Source organism: Chrysochloris asiatica, unplaced genomic scaffold, assembly GCF_000296735.1.
Source record: "Chrysochloris asiatica unplaced genomic scaffold, ChrAsi1.0 scaffold00089, whole genome shotgun sequence".
NCBI lineage: Eukaryota > Metazoa > Chordata > Mammalia > Afrosoricida > Chrysochloridae > Chrysochloris > Chrysochloris asiatica.
Genome location: NW_006408607.1, coordinates 11,599,256 through 11,606,978, shown reverse-complemented (window position 1 = coordinate 11,606,978; position 7,723 = coordinate 11,599,256).

Below are 7,723 nucleotides of genomic sequence, written 5' to 3'. Positions count from 1 at the left end.
AACCTCAAGGTCAGCAGTTCGAAACTACCAGCTGTTCCATGGGAGAAAGATGAGGCTTTCTGCTCCTGTAAAGATTTATAGCCTCAGAAATCCTGCACAGGGTCACTATGAGTCAGAACCTACTCCACAGCACATAACAACAACAACAAAAGTATGTATGTTTATCATACTGTGGTGGCCTGTGTGTTTCTGTGATTCTGGAATTGTGTCATGGGAATTTTAAATACCAGCAGGGTCATTCATGGTGAACAAGTTTCAGATGAGTTTCCAGATGAAGACTGACTGCTGCCAAATATTTAGTCACTGAAAATCTTATGAATAGCAGTAGAACACTGTGAACACCAGAAAAGTGTACAAAGACCTGGAGCTATAAAACCAAAAAGAAAGACTACACAAAGCATTTTTCAAGCTGAGAGAACTAAAGAAAAAATCAAGCCTAGACTTGTAATATTGAAGGACTCTTTTGGAAAAATATTGATTAATGCAAAAAATATCAAAAGAAGATGGAAGAAATGCACAGAATCACTGTACCAAAAAGAAATGTTCAACATTCAACCATTTCAAAATGTTGCATATGAACAAGATACTGAAGGAAGAAGTCCAAGGTGCATTGAAGGAATTGGCAAAGAATAAGGCACTAGGAATTGATGGAATACAAATTGAAATCTTTCAACAAACTGATATGACACTGGAGACACTTACTAATGTATGCCAAGAAAGTTGGAAGACAACTACTTGGCCACCTGACTGAAAGTGATGCATATTTGTATCATTGGACAGTATTATTATTATCACCCGCAAGTAAATTTTTGCTAAATATAAAAACAGCTGCAACAATACATTGACAGATAACTTCCAGATGTTCAAGCCAGATTCAGAAGAGGACATGGAACTAGCAATGTCACCTCTGATGTCAGAGAGATCCTGACTGACAGGAGAGAATACAAGAAAGATGTTTATCTGTGCTTAACTGACTATGCAAAGGCTCGATTGTGTGGATCATGACACTCTATGGACAACATTGTGGAGAATGAATATTCCAGAACACTTAATTGTACTCATGAGGAACCTGTACATAGACCAAAAAACAGTTGTCTAAATAGAGCAAGGGAACACCGAATGGTAGAAAAGGTATGGGCTAGGGTTGTAATCTTTTACCATACTTATTCAAATCTGCATGATGAGCAAATAATCTGAGAAACTGGATTGATGAAAAAATGTGTCATCAGGATAGGAGAAAGACTCATAAACAACCAGCAATATGCAGATGACATAACTTGGCTTGCTGAAATCGAAGAGGACTTAAAATACTTACTGATGAAATTCAAACACCACAGCCTTCATTATGGGTTACACCTTTGCGTAAAAACAACAAAAACAAAATTCCTCACCACTGGACTAATAAATAGCATCCATATAAATGGGGAAAAGATTGAAGTTGTCAAAAACTTCTTTTTGCTCAGATCAACCATCAACATGGAAGCAGCAGTCAAGAAATCAAATGATGTGTTGCATTAGGCAGATCTACTGCACAAGATCTCTTTAAACAGTCAATAAGGTGCAAATAAGGTGCTCCTGATCCAAATGACTGTATTTTCATTAATCTCATAAGCATATTAAAGTTGGACAGTGAATATGGAAGACTGTAGAAAAATTGATGCACTTGAGTTATGGTGTTGGAGGAAAATATTGAAAGTACCATGGACTGCCAAAAGAGCAAACACATCTGTATTCAAAGTAGTACAGCCAGAGTGCTCCTAGAAGCCAGTATGACCAGACTTTGCCTCTCATATTTCAGACATATTATCAGGAGGGACAAGTCCCAGAATAAGGATATCATGTTTGGTAAAGCAGAGGGTCAGAGAAAAAGAGGAAACCCCCCCGCCAAAAGATGGATTGACACAGTAATGGCAGCAATGGGCTCAGATGTAGTGAGTTTGGCAAGGGACTGGATGGTGTTTCATTCTGTTGTGCATAGGGTTGCCATGAATAGTCACCAACTCAATGGCACTCAACATATGCATGTGAAATCTGTGCAATGAATAAGGAATATCAAATAATTGATGTAGTTGAATTATAGTACTGTGAAATGGACTGCCAGAAGGACAAAAACCTGTCTTAGAAGTAGAGCCATAAAGCTCCTTAGAAAGAAGTATGGCTAGATTTCATTTTATGTGTTTGGAACATATCAGGAGGCACCAGTTATGCTTGGTAGAGTTGAGAGTCAATAGAAAAGAAGACAACAAGATGGATTGACACTGTGACTGTTACAATGGGCTCAAACAGAACAGTAATTATGAGGATGGTGCAGTACCAGACAATGTTTTTACTTTTATACATAGTGTCCAACTCAACAGCAGCTAACAACAATAACAACAGCAAATATAATAAAAGACCACACAATGCTGATATAACAGTCATGATTCAAAATATCACTGATTCCTAAATGAGAATTGCTTTAATTTTCGAGAGTAATAAAATGACAAAGAACATGTTAATATGAGAGTCTGGAAATATTGAAACACACAGATAAAAGGTAAGAAATGCACTTTATTTTTTTAAATATACACTAGTATATGACCTGTGAAATGTAAAAAAAAAAAAAAAAAAAAAAAGATTTAAGTCCCGAACTTCAATCAGTGAATAACACAACTGGACTCTAAAAAGCCATGTTTATTATGAGAGGAGTTACAGGAAAAATCTCAGCAAGAAAAATATCTCAGGGGACTCTTCCACCTGAGATAGCAGAAACAATCTAGATGGGCTAGGGATTGGACATGACTAGTTCAAAGTCAGTGAACTGTAGGTGGCATTCTGAGAATATAGACTTTTTTTTCTAAGAGAAGGTTATAAGAGTTATTCCAAAGAGAGATGTACCTGTCATTGATTTCTTATAGTCTAGTACAGGGAAAATGAAAGAGTACAGTTTCTATCTGGAAGATTAAAAACAGGAGCTTTTGAGCTGGCCCTTTTACCATTTCTTAAATCCTTTGTGAGCAACTATAATTGTTATTGTATTTCTCTTCTTAAATGGTATTCAATGGAATTCTTTTTTTTCTTAATTATGAGAATCAATGGTACCATTATTTTTTATTTTTCCACTTGTGGAGGAAAAGAGCTTAAAAATAAAAGACAAGATCTGGAAGTCACTTAAAATATAAACTAAACAAACAAATCTATTCATCTCTGTTTTTCAAATCTAATACTGATATGGCATCCTTCAATTTGTCAGAAGCAATTGAATACCAGATTTCCTGTGAAACATTAAGGATGTCAATACAATTAAAAAACACCATCAATTCCAGTTGGAATTTTCATTAATACGTATAATGACATCCCTAAGGTTATCTCATTTTTCAAATAATGAAGAACAAAATATCTTGATTTACTGTGTCCACCAAATTATAAATGATTCTTAAATACAACTTTCATCGTTGACTGTAAGAAAAGAGTGTTGTGTTTCATTCAAGTAGGTTCTGATTCATAATATCTCACTATATTTCCCAGAGTGATCAGTGGGTTTGAATTTTTACCCTTGTGGATACTAGTTCAGTTCTTATCTTACAGGACCTTAACAGGTCTTCTAAGAAAAAATACTGATTCTAAATTATGGAGTAATAAACCCTGTTTCTTAAAAAAATACTGAAAACCAAAACTGACACCATTTCATTTGATGTGTTTCATTGTAAATCTTGTTTGTGAATGGATAGGATATACGAATACATTCTAGTGATAATCTCATTCCCATTTTTTATATAATCACACACAAAACAGGATATATTATGAGTAAACATGAATCAATTCTTCATGTGTAGTTTCTTATCATCAAATGGTCCATTCAGAATAAATTTTAGCAATAAAAATTTTTAACGCAATATATTCAAATAAAATAAGGTTCCTTTCATGTGTTAGAGTCATAACTAAAAAGCAGTTGGACAGATTTTCATCAGCTTTGGAAGATACAGTTTTGTATAATTTAAATTAACCTAAGTTTTCAGAATATACACAATGTACTTTAGGAAGTTGAAGTTAACTAAGAAGAGTTTCAAATACTGACAGTGATCACCAAGAATAATGGCAAATTTGTGGCAACAAAACACATCTGCAACTGAATGAGGAGAAATGTTTCATTTATTGTTGTAGTCACTATGGATAGGGGGTCTCAAATATTTAAGAACTATTAAAAAACATGCTCTAAAAACAAATTGTTTTGTCATCAAACTACTTCTCATGTGGAAAAGTCAATTTAACAAGCTCCCTGTGTTGTTTATATAATTATGGCTCGAGTGAATAAGAAACCAGGGAGTATAAGTCATTGCAAAATTATTTTTAAAAAATAATGCAATATTTTAAGCATATGGGAGAAAATGCAATTTCTAAAAACCCTACTGGCTAGCATTATTTTATGGTCCAATATTTTAATTAAAGTTTCTGTATATTATTTTTATAGAACTCTCATGATTCTCTAAAGCATAGACATCAGTTTGTTAACGTGTCTCAATTGATATACTATTCATTTCTAGAGCCTTGTTTTTCTCCAATGGCTTCAGTGAAGCTAGGTTTTGTTCCTTCAATACCATCTGGTCTTGAGATCATAGGCTCCCTTCAATTAGTTTAAGAAATACTGGGTATGTACTTCTCTTAAAGTTTTATAACTTCAGGTCTTAGCACAGTTTATTATAAATTTATAACACTCTACATTGTCTTCTTGAGCTGTCCAATTTTCTGTTCAGTTATTTTACTTCATCATTTCTTCTAGTAACTGTAGCTTCTCTATGTTCAGAGCAAGTTTTAAAGTCTCTTAAAACTTCTTCTTGGTCCCTTTTTTCTTTCCTGTCTTTTTAATCGTCTTTTGCTTTCTTCATTCATATTGGTATTGATCTCATTCCACAACTCATTTGATTAATGAGTTCATTCGTTAGTATTCATTAGTGTTCAATTCATCAAATCTATTCTTGAGATGGTCTTTCAATTCTGGTGGGACATGTTAGTTTTTATTTTGGATTTATTTTTATTCTCTTCACCTTCAACTTCAACTTACTGTTTTTGTTAGGTCCCATCAAGTCACCACTGACTCATAGCAACCCTATGTACAACAGAACAAAAGACTGGTCCTGAACCAAGTTCACAATCATTGCTATGCCTGAGTTCATTGTTGCTGCTGCTGTGCAATCTGTCTTTCTGGGGGTCTCCCTCTTTTATCTTTGATCCTTGACTTTACCAAACACGATATCCTTCTCCAGGGACTGGTCACTCCTGACAATATGTCCAAAGTATGGGAGACAAAGTCTGGCCATCCTGGCTTCCAAGATGAACTCTGACTGCTGTTTTCCCAAACACAGATCTGTTTGTTCTTTAGGCTGGCCATGGTAATTTCAATATTCTCCTCCAAAACCATAACACAGATGCATAAATTCTTCTATGGTCTTCTGTATTCACTGTTCAACTTTCACTTGCATATGAGGTTATTGAAAATACCATGACTTAAGTCAGGCACACTTTAGTCCTCAAACTGATGTCTTGGCTCTTCAACATTATAAGAGGTTTTGTGCAGCAGATTTACTCAATGCAATATGTTGTTTGATTTCTTAACAGCTGTTTCCATGAGCACAGAACTCTGAAAATGCCAATCTTTTCTCCATTCATATGGAAGTTGTTTATTGGTCAACTCTGACAACTTCAATCTTTTCTCAATTTATATGGATGTTGTTTATTGGTCAGGTGGTGAGTATTTTTGGTTTCTTTACATTGAGATACAACCCATATTAAAGATTGTGGTCTGCGCTCTTCATCAATAAATATTTTAAGTCTTTTTAATTTTCAGCAAGCAAGGTGTTATCATCTGCATATCACAGGTTATTAATGAGTCTTCCTCCAATCCTGATGCCATGTTTTTCTTCACATAATCCAACTTCTTGGATTATTTGTTCAGCATACAGATTGAATAATTTTGGGGAAAGAATATACCCTTGGCAAACATGTTTCCTAATTTTAAAACATTTGGTGTTCCCTTGTTATGTTTGGACAACTGCCTCTTGGTCTATTATAGGTTCCTCATGAACACAATTAAGTATTCTGTTATAGTTTGCAATGTTTTTCATAGCTTGTCATGATTCATACAATTGAAAGCTTTAGCATAGTCAATAAAGTATAGGTAAAACATCTTTCTGATATTCCCTGCTTTCAGCCAATATCATTGCTGACATCACATGGTTCTTGACTGAAAGCAACTGACATTAAGACATGAGTAATTGATGGTGTGTTTTATAGTAAGCGCCTGAATTTCTTTTGACTATTGATATTGAGACCCAACATGTTCTCTTTCCACAGGTAGAGTTGATGTGATTTATGTTTATTTCATCCAGTAAGGTCTGTGTATATAGCTGCCAATTAAATTGCTGAGAAAAGTTATTTGCAATGATTGAGTTATAGCTATTGTGAAGTTCTAGCATGTCATCTAAGACATGTAATTATCATTGCATGTTGGTTGCATGCTTATCATGTTCAGGCTGAAGAACCTTGTTAAAATCTTCTGTTTCCTCATCTTTGACGTTAGTATTTGATGAACAAACTTGAATAATAGTTGTGTTAACTGGTTTTTATTATAGTGTATGGATATCATCCAATTTCTGACAACATTGTGCTTCAGGATATATTTTGATATGTTCTTTTTAACAATAAATGTGACACAATCCTCACAATTAGTCATTTACAGCACAGTTGACTATAATACGGTCTGATTCAAAATGGCCGATAAGAGTCCATGTCAGTGCTTGAGGCTCATGGCCTCAAGAAGATAGAAAGTTCAAGCAAACTGCTTCTGCAATAGTCTTATGAAAAGAATGTAATCCTTCCACCAAATTTTGCTCAGATAAATTGATGCCGTACTGATCACCTCCAGAAATGTAAGATAATAAATGCTTGTAGCTTTAAATTACTAAGTCTCTAAAGCTTCTTGTCAAGAATATCATACAAGAAGAAAACAAAAAGTCTCTAAATAGGCAAGAAAGAAGGAAAAGATCAAAATGTCAGAGTAGACACTGAAGCTTGCTCCCCAGCATAGAGATGTTAAAGCCACTGAAAGAAATGAGTAGGTGCAAGAGTTGAACAGAAAATTTCAAAGGTCAGCTTAAGAAGACAAAGTCAAATATTAAAACAAAATGTGTAAGATCTGGAGTTAGAAAACCGAAAGGGAAGAATATGCTCAGCATTTCTCAAGGTTGGGGAACTGAAGAAAAAAATGAAGTCTTGACTTTCATTATTCAAGGATTCTCTGGGCAAATTATTGAATGATGCAGAAAGCATCAAAAGAAGATGGAAGGAATACACAGAGTAACTGTACCAAAAGGATGGTTGATGTTCAACAATTCCAAGATGTAGCATATGATCAAAAGCCAATGATATTGAAGGAGGAAGTCCAAGGTGCATTGAAGGAATTGACAAAGAACAAGGCACCAGAAATTGATGGAATAAAAATTGAAATCTTTCAAGAATGTGAGGTGGCACTGGAGACATGTCAAGAAATTTGGAAGACACTATTTGGCCAAACGATTGGAATTGTGCCCATTCCAAAGAGAGGTGATTGAACAGATGTGGAAATCATCGGACAATCTCTTAGAAATCACATGTGAGTAAAGTTTCACTAAAGGTAATACAGAAATGGCTACAAGCGTACATTGACAGAGAACTTCCACAGGTTCAAGCTGGATTCAGAAGAGGCCAT